Source organism: Notechis scutatus, chromosome Z (genome assembly GCF_049901735.1).
Source record: "Notechis scutatus isolate UNSWTSFEM ecotype Mainland chromosome Z, rNotScu1.2, whole genome shotgun sequence".
NCBI classification, from domain to species: Eukaryota; Metazoa; Chordata; class Lepidosauria; order Squamata; family Elapidae; genus Notechis; species Notechis scutatus.
The window spans coordinates 89,356,073-89,368,133 of NC_142025.1; positions in this window are offsets into that span (position 1 = coordinate 89,356,073).

Below are 12,061 nucleotides of genomic sequence, written 5' to 3' on the forward strand. Positions count from 1 at the left end.
AACTTTGGAAGTGTAAACAGAAATATTAGAGATGAAAAGAATATAAAAGGAATGAAAATCAAAAAGGAAGAATTTAAGCTGCAAGCATTTGTGGATGATCTGGTTTTCATCTTAGAAGACCCTTTAGAAACAGCATCAAAATTGATAGAAAAGATAGAGACATATGGAAAGGTGGCTGGTTTGAAAATAAATAAAGATAAGACAAAGATTTTGACAAAGAATATGCTATTAAGACAAAAGGAAGAACTGGCAGATCTATTGAAAATTCAGGTCACGAATAAGATCAAGTACTTGGGGATATATTTGACAGCAAGATGTAGTACATTAAAAGAGAATGATTATATTAAACTTAAACAGCACATAGCGCTAGATTTGGCGAAATGGGAAAACTTACAACTGTCACTAATAGGGAGAATTTCAACAATCAAGATGAATATATTACCCAGAATTTTATATTTGTTTCAAACAATTCCAATTAGGCTTGGAAAAGACTACTTTGAAGATTTAAATAAAATTGTGTTGAAATATATATGGCAAGGTAAGAAAGCAAGAATAAAGTTAAAACTTTTGCAAGATGCTAGAATTAGAGGAGGATTTGGTCTGCCTAATTGGGAGTTGTACTACCAAACTACAAATCTGATGTGGGTTAAGGAATGGATAACACTAAGAAATACTAGATTGTTGACATTAGAAGGACATGATTTGTAGTTGGGGTGGCATGCTTTTTTATGGTACAAAGGAACTAAAACACAGGGGTATTTTAGAAGACATTATATACGGGAGTCTCTGTGGTTAAACTGGGAGAAGATTAAAAGACAACGTTATTTGAAAATTCCAGTCTGGTTATCGACTATTGAAGCATTTTCATATCCTATAATATACAAAAAGGAACAAACAGTTAGATATGGTGAAATATTGGATGAAAAGGGTGAACTTAAATCTATGCAAAAACTAGAAGAACAAGGTATAAAGATGAATTGGTTTTCATATGCGCAAATACATTCAAGGTATGATTAAGATTCTAAAACAGAAGGTTTCTATGATAAACTGACTGATTTAGATAAGATTTTGACAGGTACTGATGAAAAGGTGATTAAAAAATTGTATGGATATTTATTAGAAATTAAACTAGAAGAAGAACAAGTTAAAGAAACTATGATTGCTTGGGGGAAGAATTTTGGATATGGGATTGATTTAGAGAAATGGCAAAAATTGTGGTCTCAAAATTATAAAATGACAATGTCAACAGCATATAAAGAAAATTTGTATAAGATGTTTTACAGGTGGCATTTTCCCCGACAAGAATAGCAAGAATGTTCAAGAATAAATCCGAAAAATGTTGGAAATATCATCAGACACCTGGCTCATATTACCATATGTGGTGGACATGTGCGGATGCTAAAAATACTGGAGTAAAATCCACACGTGGTTGGAAAAATGACAAAAAAAACATATAGACTTGAAACCAGAGATATTTTTATTGGGAATTTTACCTGAAATATATAGTAAAGACTTGAAATACCTGATTGTAAATGTATTAACAGCGGCTAGGATTGTATTTGCTAAAAACTGAAAAAATGAGAAAATACCATCACAGGAGGAAATCATTAAGAAAATATTGGAATGTGCTGAAATGAGTAGATTGACATTTGAAATTAGAGAACAAGAGGATAAACAATTTTATAAAATTTGGGATCTTTTCTATCAATGGTTAGACAATAAAGTACAGTAATGAAATATGTAGACTTTTAGAAAATAATAAATATATAAAGATGTACTTCTTTCTTATTATATCTACAAAATGATTTTAGGATAGATTTGGGATGATAATATGAACTGTTATAAAATAAACTAAGTAAATTATGGTTATCTTGTAAAACATGAATGAATAAAAGTATAGTCAAATGATTGATTAATAATGATACTATTTAATTTTTGATTGACAATATGAGATTATATGTAATGTAATTGTAATTGAAGACTACGAAATGGAAGCACAAAACAATTTGTAAACCAACCGGCACACTGTATATACACCTATGGAAGATAGCTTGATGTTTTTATGTTTTGTTTGTTTATGTTTGTTTTTGAAAACCAATAAAAAAATTTTAAAAAGTTGGTAATTTGCTAGTGGAAGATTATTTAAGTCACTAATTAAAGCATGATTTATTTTGATATATTCAAATTAACTTTTTCACTGACTATTATGTGCTATTGTTTGCTATAACAGTGCACTAATGTCTTCTGTTGCATTTTCTATTTTGATTCTGGTTCCTTGGATTTATATTCAAGCATCTCTTCTTTCATTCACTCTTTTAATTTGTTCTCTCTCTTTCTCTGCCTTTCTTCTCTCATTTTGCACTTTTGGACATGGATCAGGTCTGCTTGCTTATTTCTCTCTGCATTTGCAAGTTGAAATTATCTTTACCACTTTTTTATTTTAAAACCTTACTATTTTTTTTCAAGAATCTCAGATAAAAGAGGTTTATATTTTCTTCAATTTCAAATATCCAAATACAAACTCAATTTAAATTAAAAGATCTAATTTTTTTAAAAAAAATCACTTTTATTTCCACAGTACAAAAGAGTTGCCTTATGGCGACATGGGCCACTAATAAATAAATAAAGAGTTCAAGCTAAGAATTTGGAGTTTAAAAAGCCCTCTGCAGCATTTTTCTTTATGCAATTGAATATAGCAAAGACACTTCATTCAGTTGCAATTACGGTTACTCCTTGACTTACAACCATTCATTTAGTGATTATTTGAAGGTACAACGACACTGAAAAAAGTTACTTATGATCATTTTTTACATTTGTGACCATCCTCATGGTCATGTGATCCAGAATTTGGATGCTTGGCAATTGGTTCATATTTATGATGGTTGAATATTGTATGAGTTCATAATGGTCACCTTTTGTGGCCTTCTGATAAGCAAATTCAATGGAAAAGCCAGATTCACCCAATAACCATGTTACTACCTTAATAGCTCACTTAATAACTGTGGCAAGAAAGGACAAAACAGGGCAAAACTCAACTACTGCCTTGCTTAGCAACAGAAATGTTGGGGTCCATTGTAGTCATATGTCAAGGACTACCTATAGTCAAATAAACCAGAAACAAACTCAAAGAATTGCAAAAGTACTCCTATGTGCTATAAGCTTATATCCTAAGATATTAACAGACTTAACAGATAATCAGAGTTGGAAGGGACCTTGTAGGTCATCTAGTCCAACCCCCCACCCAAGCAAGAGACCCTACACCATTTCTGACAAATGGCAGTCCAATCTCTTCTTCCAAGTCTCAAGTGATGATGCTCCCACAACTTCCGAGGGCAAAGCTGTTCCATTGGTTGATTGTTCTCACTGTCAGAAAGTTTATCCTTATTTCCAGGTTAAATCCCTCCTTGTTCAGCTTCCATCCATTATTCCTTGTCTGGCCTACAGGCGCTTTAGGAAATAGCTTGACCCCTTCCTCCCTGTGGCAGCCCCTCAAATATTGGAAGACCGCTATCATGTCTCCCTGGTCTTTCTCTTTACTAGACTAGCCAAGCCCAGTTCCTGCAACCGTTCGTTGTATGTTTTAGCCTCCAGTCCCTAATCATCCTGGTTGCTCTTCTCTGTACTTTTCTAGAGTCTCAACATCTTTTTATAATGTGGTGAACAAAACTGGATGTACTTCCCTTGATCTTGATTGTATCCCTCTGTTAATACAATTTAGGATTGCATTAGCTTTTTTGGCTGCTGCTGCACACTGCTGGCTCATATTTAGCTGGGTGTCCACTAAGACTCCAAGATCCCTCTCACAGTTACTGCTATTGAGCCTGGTTTCACCCAGTCTATATGTGTACTTTTGGTTTTTCTTGCCTAAGTGTAGGACTTTACTTTTCTCTACATTGAATTTCATTTTGTTAGATACGGCCCAGTGTTCTAGTCTGTCAAGATCCAGCTGGATCTTGAGCCTATCTTCTTCTGTGTTAACTATTCCTGCCAGCTTAGTATCATCTGCCAATTTGGTAAGTTCCCCTTCTATTCCCTCATCCAAGTCGTTAATGAAGATATTGAAGAGTACTGGGCCTAAGACGGAACCTTGTGGCACCCCACTGCTTATTTCCCTCCATGCAGACTTAGACCCATTAAGGACTACTCGTTGAGTATGGTTTGCCAGCCAGTTGCGAGTCCATCTAGAGGTGGTGCTATCTATTCCACTTTTTTCTAGCTTATTAAGAAGTAGGTTGTGGTCTACTTTGTCGAATGCCTCGCTGAAATCTAAATATATTATGTCCGCAGTATTTTGCTGGTCTACTAATTTAGTCACTGTGCTGAATGAAATAAGATATTCCTCTTCTTCCTCCTATTGCTTTGATCTTATCCAAAGTAAAGGAATCCCATCATTTTGGTTGGAACCAAAAAAGAATAAACTTACAGATTGTGTCTCCGAGTCCTAGCAATGAAAACAATATGAAGACAAAAACTAGACAATATGCAAAAATTCAGCCATCAGATGAGCATTGTGTTGTCTGTTAAGTCCACTGTAAGTCCACAAATGAGAACTGACAGTTCAAACCTATGAAGGATAAAATACCTCTGTGCTGTGACACGGACCGGAGTGAAGACTTCAGCTCAGTCTTTTCCGAAAGCCACACTCCGTATCTCTTTTAACCTTTCACAGAAGAAATTCAAACAACAAGCAACAACATAAGCCAGAGAATTCCAGAATATCTGTATGGTCTTATAGCCATTAGGAATTTTTCATCCTCCTCCCTTTGTAGACAGTACATTTACTGATAGTGGGAGGGGAAGAAGGTAGTTATGGATACCTATAGATGAATGAACACATACTCCAAAAGGCACATATTCATTGGAACATATGCACACTGCACATCACATTATTGGCTGGAACAGTTCAAGAATCTAATGGAAAGCTCAAGTAGTATACATTTTAACTAAGGGGATCTCATACACAAAGCATGTGTATGATTATTTACCAATTTGATGTAGTGATAAATGAGCTGGTCTAGAAACCAGGAAAGTGGATGCCAGGTTGCTTTTCCCTAAGGTCATTTTGGCTGACAAATCAATTATCTTTCATACTGCTGTTGCATGTGATCCTACTCTCCTTACACATTCATAGCTGGCTGAGGCATGCAGATCTTATAAAGCACTCCTTGGGTGCTCCCTGGATGTTCAAATAGTTGTGATTAAAGCAGAAAGACACACAGCCCTGGTCAGCAGCTTAGAAATAATTAGGGATGTGTATTTTCAACTGAACACTGAGGCACATCAGGTTTTTTGGAATACATGAAAAGACAGTGAATTTAAAGTAACAGTTAAAACTTGGCTGATTACCATGGACTTTTGTGCTTTCTCATATGCTTATAAACACTGAGTCACAACCTATTCTCAACTAGCTGCCAGACACTAGCAAGAGGGATGAAAACTGTGAGATCTGGTTCAAAGATGACTCCCAAAAAGTTCTTGCTTTGTTGATTAGCTGGGATTGGGGAGGGTGTAACATGTGCTTAGGCCCAGGGGTGGGATTCAAAATTTTAACAACCAGTTCTGTGGGTGTGCCTTAGGTGATGGGCATGGCTGTGTGGTCATGTGACTGGGTGGACATGGCTTGGTGATCATGTTATTGGCTGGGGGTGGCCAACTCAATATCACTCATATTGAGACATGCATCTCCTCGCCTGGCCTCTCATGACTGTGGGGATGCTGCAACAGTTGTAAGTGTGAAAAAGGGTCATAAGCCACTTTTTTCAGTGCCATTGTAACTTTGAATGGTCACTCCACACAAGCAAAGTACCAGCAAAGGAGGGGGAAAAAACTCCAGAGAAGTTCCAGAGACAGGAAGTCTAGTCCTGCCAAGAATGTAATAAGAGTTAACGGAGAGACAGTTTCTGTAAGCAACACCAGAATGTTTCCTTCCTGCCTTCCTTACAGGATTAGGCCAGTAATTTCTTCTAACAACCAGTTCTCTGAATTGCTTAGAATGTTAACAACCGGTTCTAGCGAATAGGTGCAAACTGGTAGAATCCCACCCCTGCTTCGGCCCAATTTCTTTTGCCTGGTTCAGGGATCATTTTTTCCCTTGGTTTCTTTAAGAATTTGTTTCTTTCTTGTCTGAAGGGATCTTTTAGATTCCTTGCTTATTTTCCTTGCTGCTTATATGCCTCCTTCATTTTTTAGTTATGGCAACTAGCCTAGCCTCATATTACTACCATATAGGAACATAATAAAACAACAGCTGCAAAACAGAAGAAAAGAAGCAGTTTTTAAATTGCAGGATTATCCCTTTAAGATTTCACAATCTTCAGACAAGATAATCACATTTACCAAGGGTAAAGGATAGATAGAGCAACATTCTCAAATATGGACGTCAGATTTTAGTTCTCAGATTCTTAACAATGACCACACTCACTGGATAGTTCTGAGAATTAAACACTGCACATATGGCCTGGAGAAGATTCCATGGTGCTGAAAGCATTGGCCAGCATAGCTGCCCTGCCAGCTGCGAATACATCAAAGGAACCTTAATCTAACTTGCTAAAGTATGGTGCAGGATCTCCAAAGGTAGTTTACCTGAGTGAGGGCTGAGAATGTTGTCTCTGCTTTTATCACAGCTTCATGATACCCTTTCATAGTTCCAGCAATGCTAGTGGATACCCAAAACTGCACTGGCTGCTAGTTAACTTGAAGCAGTCTGATTTAAGATTCTAAATACCAATTTGGAAGTTTTATATGGCTGAAGACCTGGGTAACTTTTAAAAAGCCTGCTCCAAAACTCATCCAATCTACTCATCCAGTAATATCAGTGGGACAAGCTATCACACACATCCCCCAAATTTCACCGTGGCTCCACAATTAGCCCTTCTCAATGGACCTTTTCTTTGCTGCCCAGGGGACAGTTTGCTCTCATTCAACTGGACTGTCACTTCCCTGATGAATTTCTACAGGGATGTAAATACACGGCTGTGGAATGTTAAGTTTTGCCCTGTTCCAATGGGACCATTACTGTATTGCAACATTGTGGTCTGGGTTTTGCTGTTTTTGTTTTGCTGTCAATACACATCACTTGGAGCTGGTTAGAATGAAGTGGTAGATCAATTCTATAAATAAATAGTATGCCTGTGTATATTTTTTGCCAATTTACTATTCCTTTTGTTTGTCAGGACTTCTACCAAACCCTGTTTTCATCGTTACTATTCTACACCCATTCAGGTACCAAAAAGTAAGGCCCGTATACCAAAAGTTACCAGTAAAAGAAAATTTTAAGATTTTTTTTTAAAAACAAAAGTATGCCTTCTACTTACATAATTTGCCATTGCAGAATTATAATTTCTGATTGCTTTATGACAAGTAGATTCATACACATAGTTTCATATCCATGCCCATCTATGAGCTACATTTGTTTGGTGGGGAGCAATATTCAGAGATGAAAATGGCTGTGTTTCTAAATATAAAAAAGATTGCCTCGAATATGAATAATACTTGAATATTGTTACAGGCCACTTTCTCTACAAATAATTATGAGGATTTACTTCCTGGAGGGTCTCATACAGAATTTAAAATAGTAATTTGTTTGGTATCTTGATTGTTAGATGGGTGAAATAAATCTAATTCATCCTTCTGAATCAATCCATTATTCTGCAGCTTGGGACCTTTAATGTTAGTGAATGATTAAGAGCCTTTTCCCCCCTTCTCCACCAATAGGATAGGTATTTATATCACATAGGTCATGCCCTATTCTATGACATCATTAGATTGGAACTTCTCCACACAACTATTGAAATCAAGACAGTAGGGGAGAACCTACTGTGGTGGGAGGGCTGCATATCCATCTCCAGAGAGCCAGTTCCATCAAACTCTCTTGGACCCTCCTATTAACTATTTGGCACGAAGCATAAGACCTCTTTTATGTTGCCAGGGGAAAATCAGAAATCTTAAAACTTTCTACACTCTTGTTGATTGTCCTAGCTGTTCGACACTGTCGCATTTCAATTTCTGACCTTTTGGATATTGCCAGCAAACTTGCTAATCCCAGAGACTTTTCGGCAAGAGAGCTGTGGCAACAATTACAGTATTTTGCTGTAAGTATTTCTGTTTGTGCTTGCCATTTCTGGCTGAAAGTTTGCTGTCAGAAATGGATAATAGTTTCTGTTACACTCCAGCTAAGATGTAGCATTCTCCATGTTTTCATTGGGACTTTGTTTTTGAAGAATTTATTGGACATCACTACCGATGAGGAAGTAACAAAACTTTGTTTCAGAAGAATGGACACCCCACCCAAGAAAGATGGAAGGTTAATAATTTTGTATCTGTAAAAAAAAAAATCAGCTACTTTATTATGTAAAACAAAATCAAACTTTAACAAGTATAATTGTCTTAAGTTTTAAAATTGCATGTACATTACATGCAACATATATGACACCTTTTTTATTTCCTAAATGTATTATTTGAATTGGTATATTGATTCTATTCCTGCATCAAAGTCCCCCCCCCTTTTTTTTACTATAACTGGGATTGCATTACTAGGAATGTGTTTAGGAGACTTTTCAATGATCCACAAGTAGCCAGAGATCTCAGGTTTTATTCTAGCATATTTACTGCCCAGCACTGAAATAAGCTGGATCTGAAGGAGTGGGTGGAACAGCATTAGTGGGAATGGAGCCTTGGTTTTAATCAATATGCACTTTAAGGCTCATTATTTTATGGGATCCAAGAATTATGCCTATTCTGTGGCAGTGCCTTTCCACTGATATTCCTCCTGCCCCAAGAAAATAATGTGGTACCTACCTTTATGATATTTTGGCAATTACAAAAAAACTAGTTTTCTCAGGATTGGGTAGTTGTGAAGCCCTTTATTTAATTTAGTATGATTTAAACTTCAGCATTTATTTTTCAGTCAGCTATGTTCTCTTTTTCTATATATTGCTTTTCTTTTATTTGTAAGCTGCCCAGAGTGACCATGGAGTTAGAAAGCCTACAAATTAGATAAAATAAATAAAAATAAACAGGTGTTTTGTTTTGTCAGGATTCATAAAGGTTCATACTTGGGAACTTTTCTCATGAATAAAATATGTTCACTGGAACCTAAATAAAAGTTGGATTCCTGAAACAAGAATCTTCCATTACATTTTTAAAAATCTTTTATTCAATTTTTTGAGTCTGAGGACATTTATTGAAAAAAGTAAAATGTTGATTTACACTAAAGCAGTTTATCCAAACTGCAGAGGGTGACACCTGGCTTTCATTCTTACATTTCAAAATATTTATCCTTGCCAAAGACATCTGAAAATATCTCTCGTCTTCAGAGAAGGCCACTATCCATTTTAAAAATTTAGATTTGACAATATATCTTCCCTGAAGATGAGTACTTTTAGGCATGGTGGAACAGCTTCTATTTTGATGCAGAAGGTCTCATGTTTAATTCTGGCTTCTGTAAGTTGGGTCACAAATATTTCAGGCTAAAACTTTCATCCATTCATCTGATATGATATGAGGCAGAACAGAGGTTTAAGAAAGTAAATATTACTATCTTGGCTTTTTGTTATCTTCCCTGAAAAGCTATCCTTCTTGATAAACCACCAGAAAAAAGGTTGTTTAAGTTCTTATCTTTCTAACATGGGTAGCTTTTGTCTATTGAGATTCTCAGTCATCCAGGTCATGGCTATTTCAAAGGTGATTTTTGAAAAGGTAACTGGACTTACTTTGTTTTTCCTGGAAGACATTTTTCTTCTTATCCAAGAAGCTTTTTCAGTTCTGACTGAATGGTGGAAAATGGAAGGATTTATGTTCCTTGCAGTCATCTGGCTATTAGCCCTCTTTCTAAGAGTTGTTGAGGCAGTGTAGAAGGGGTTTACCTGTGTCCTCAGGATCACCTAGGTTAATAGGTGCAAATGGGTGTGGAACTTTCTTGGAACTGCTGAAAGGACTGTGTTGTAAACAGGAAATAGGTGATGTCATATCCCTCCACCTTTGTTGAGAGAGAGAGTAGTCCAATCTTAACGTAGATGACCTCTTTGACCCTTCTTTCAAACCAGCAGTCCTCTCTTCCAGAATGTGGAGTTTGCTGTCATCAAAAGAATGATCTTTATCTTTCAAGTGTAAATTGACTGCTGAATCTTGTCCTGATGGGTTTGTTCTCCTATGTTGTACCACATGTTTGTGAAGTGGTTGGTTTGTTTCTCCAATGTACAGATCTGCACTGCATTGTACTGCATATATCCACCCCAAAGGTAAAACCCTTGGCCCAGTTACAAACTGAGCAATGACATATGCAATAGCAAAACAAGTAGCAAAAGAAAAGACAGTCAGTTTGATTTAGTGATGAAGATGCTAACCTAGAAACCAGGAGACTCTGAATTTTAGTCTTGCCTTAGGTATGAAAGCCAGCTGAGTGACTTTGGGCCAGTCATTTAGTCAACCCACCTCATAGAGTTGTTGGGGGAATAGAATGAGGAAGGAATGTTAAGTATGTTTGCTGTTTGAGTTATTTATAAAGTAATAATAATAGGATAAAAACTCCAATAAATAAATAGATTATAAAAGAACTAATGTCAACTCATAAAACATTTCGTATACACGTTTTATAGTTGACAACAGAAATAAGGGGGGGTCAAAGAGCAGACCACAGGGTAAATCGAAAGTACATTCCATTCATATTTTCTTCTGATTAGATGGCTGAAGCTTCTGCCGTGAAAAAATCTAATGGAGTGCATGATTGATGACTCTTGGCTATGGACGTTTTTTCATTGGATGATACACCCAGAGGGGTGGGGGGGGAAGCAGGATCAAGGGTGACAATGAATTATGTATCTCAGAGTTGGCTACGGCCAGATTAGTGCCGGAAGTAGAATGTTACCTTCAAATAAATCCTCTTTAGTTTTGGGAGTGTGGCTCAAGGCTCATGATTTAATTGAAGTAACTGCCGGAACCCTGATAACTAACACACTTCACTTCTGAAATCATTTATCCATTGCCAGATCCATTGCCAGTTATATTAATAGGGAAAAATCTTGTTCCATGGAACCTCTGAAGTCATACATCATTTAAGGCTGAAGAAATATCAGACATTCTTGTGAGATGTTAATGATGACACTCAAAGTCTTAATAACATCTCTAAGGGAGATTGCCAAAATGTCCTCTCATGAGACTGTTATATTTAAAAAGTTGTTGACTTCTGCTTTAAAGGCTCGTGAAAGACATGCATGTATTTTAGCAACCAGAATTGGTTCTGTCAACTTGATCATTAAGCGAAATGTCACCAAATGAAAATTAAATGACTCTGTACTTATGATTTCAGCTTTCCTTAAGAGGCAAACAAAAGCCTTCAGCATGAAACTAACTAAGGCTTGCCAGTTTAATGCACCAGCTGTGGTGGCACAATGGTTAGAATGCTGTATTGTAGGCTGACTGCCCACTATCAGGAGTTTGATCCTGATCGGCTCAAAGTTGACGCAGTCCTCCATCCTTCCGCGGTCGGTTAAAGGAGGACCAAGATTGTTGGGAGCAATATGCTGATTCTTAGAGAATGCTGTAAAGCAGTCTAGGGCATGTCAAAATTTTCAACTTTCCATTTCCAAATATTAAGGAGTACTCAAAAGTTGTGACATGCCTTGGGGATTATAAAGATATTTTGTTTACTTTAATATAATTTAGATGTGCTTGGTAAGTAACTACATAAATACAACTTTTTAACATTTTCTTTGTTTCATTTGAAAGCACTATGAAGTGAGATACAAGTCTAAATGCTGTTGCTATTCTGTAAGTGCATTCTAATAAACTTATTAAGATCACAGAGTTGAGCTTATCGCAGTTAGCACTTTCTAGGGATACACTGTGCTGCAGAAAAAAACAGCTCAGGAAGGAATAGTTTATTTAGGCAATCTCTCTGCTTTTGGGACAAGGGAGGAAAAAATGGATCAGTTACAGAAAAAGTGCTGACTGGCTATAATGGGGGATATGTGTCTAAGAGAGACATTGCAAAGGTCGTAAACGTACACATTGGTCCCAAAGCTACTTTTTCATCCCTGTTATAATTGTAAATAGTTGCTATCCA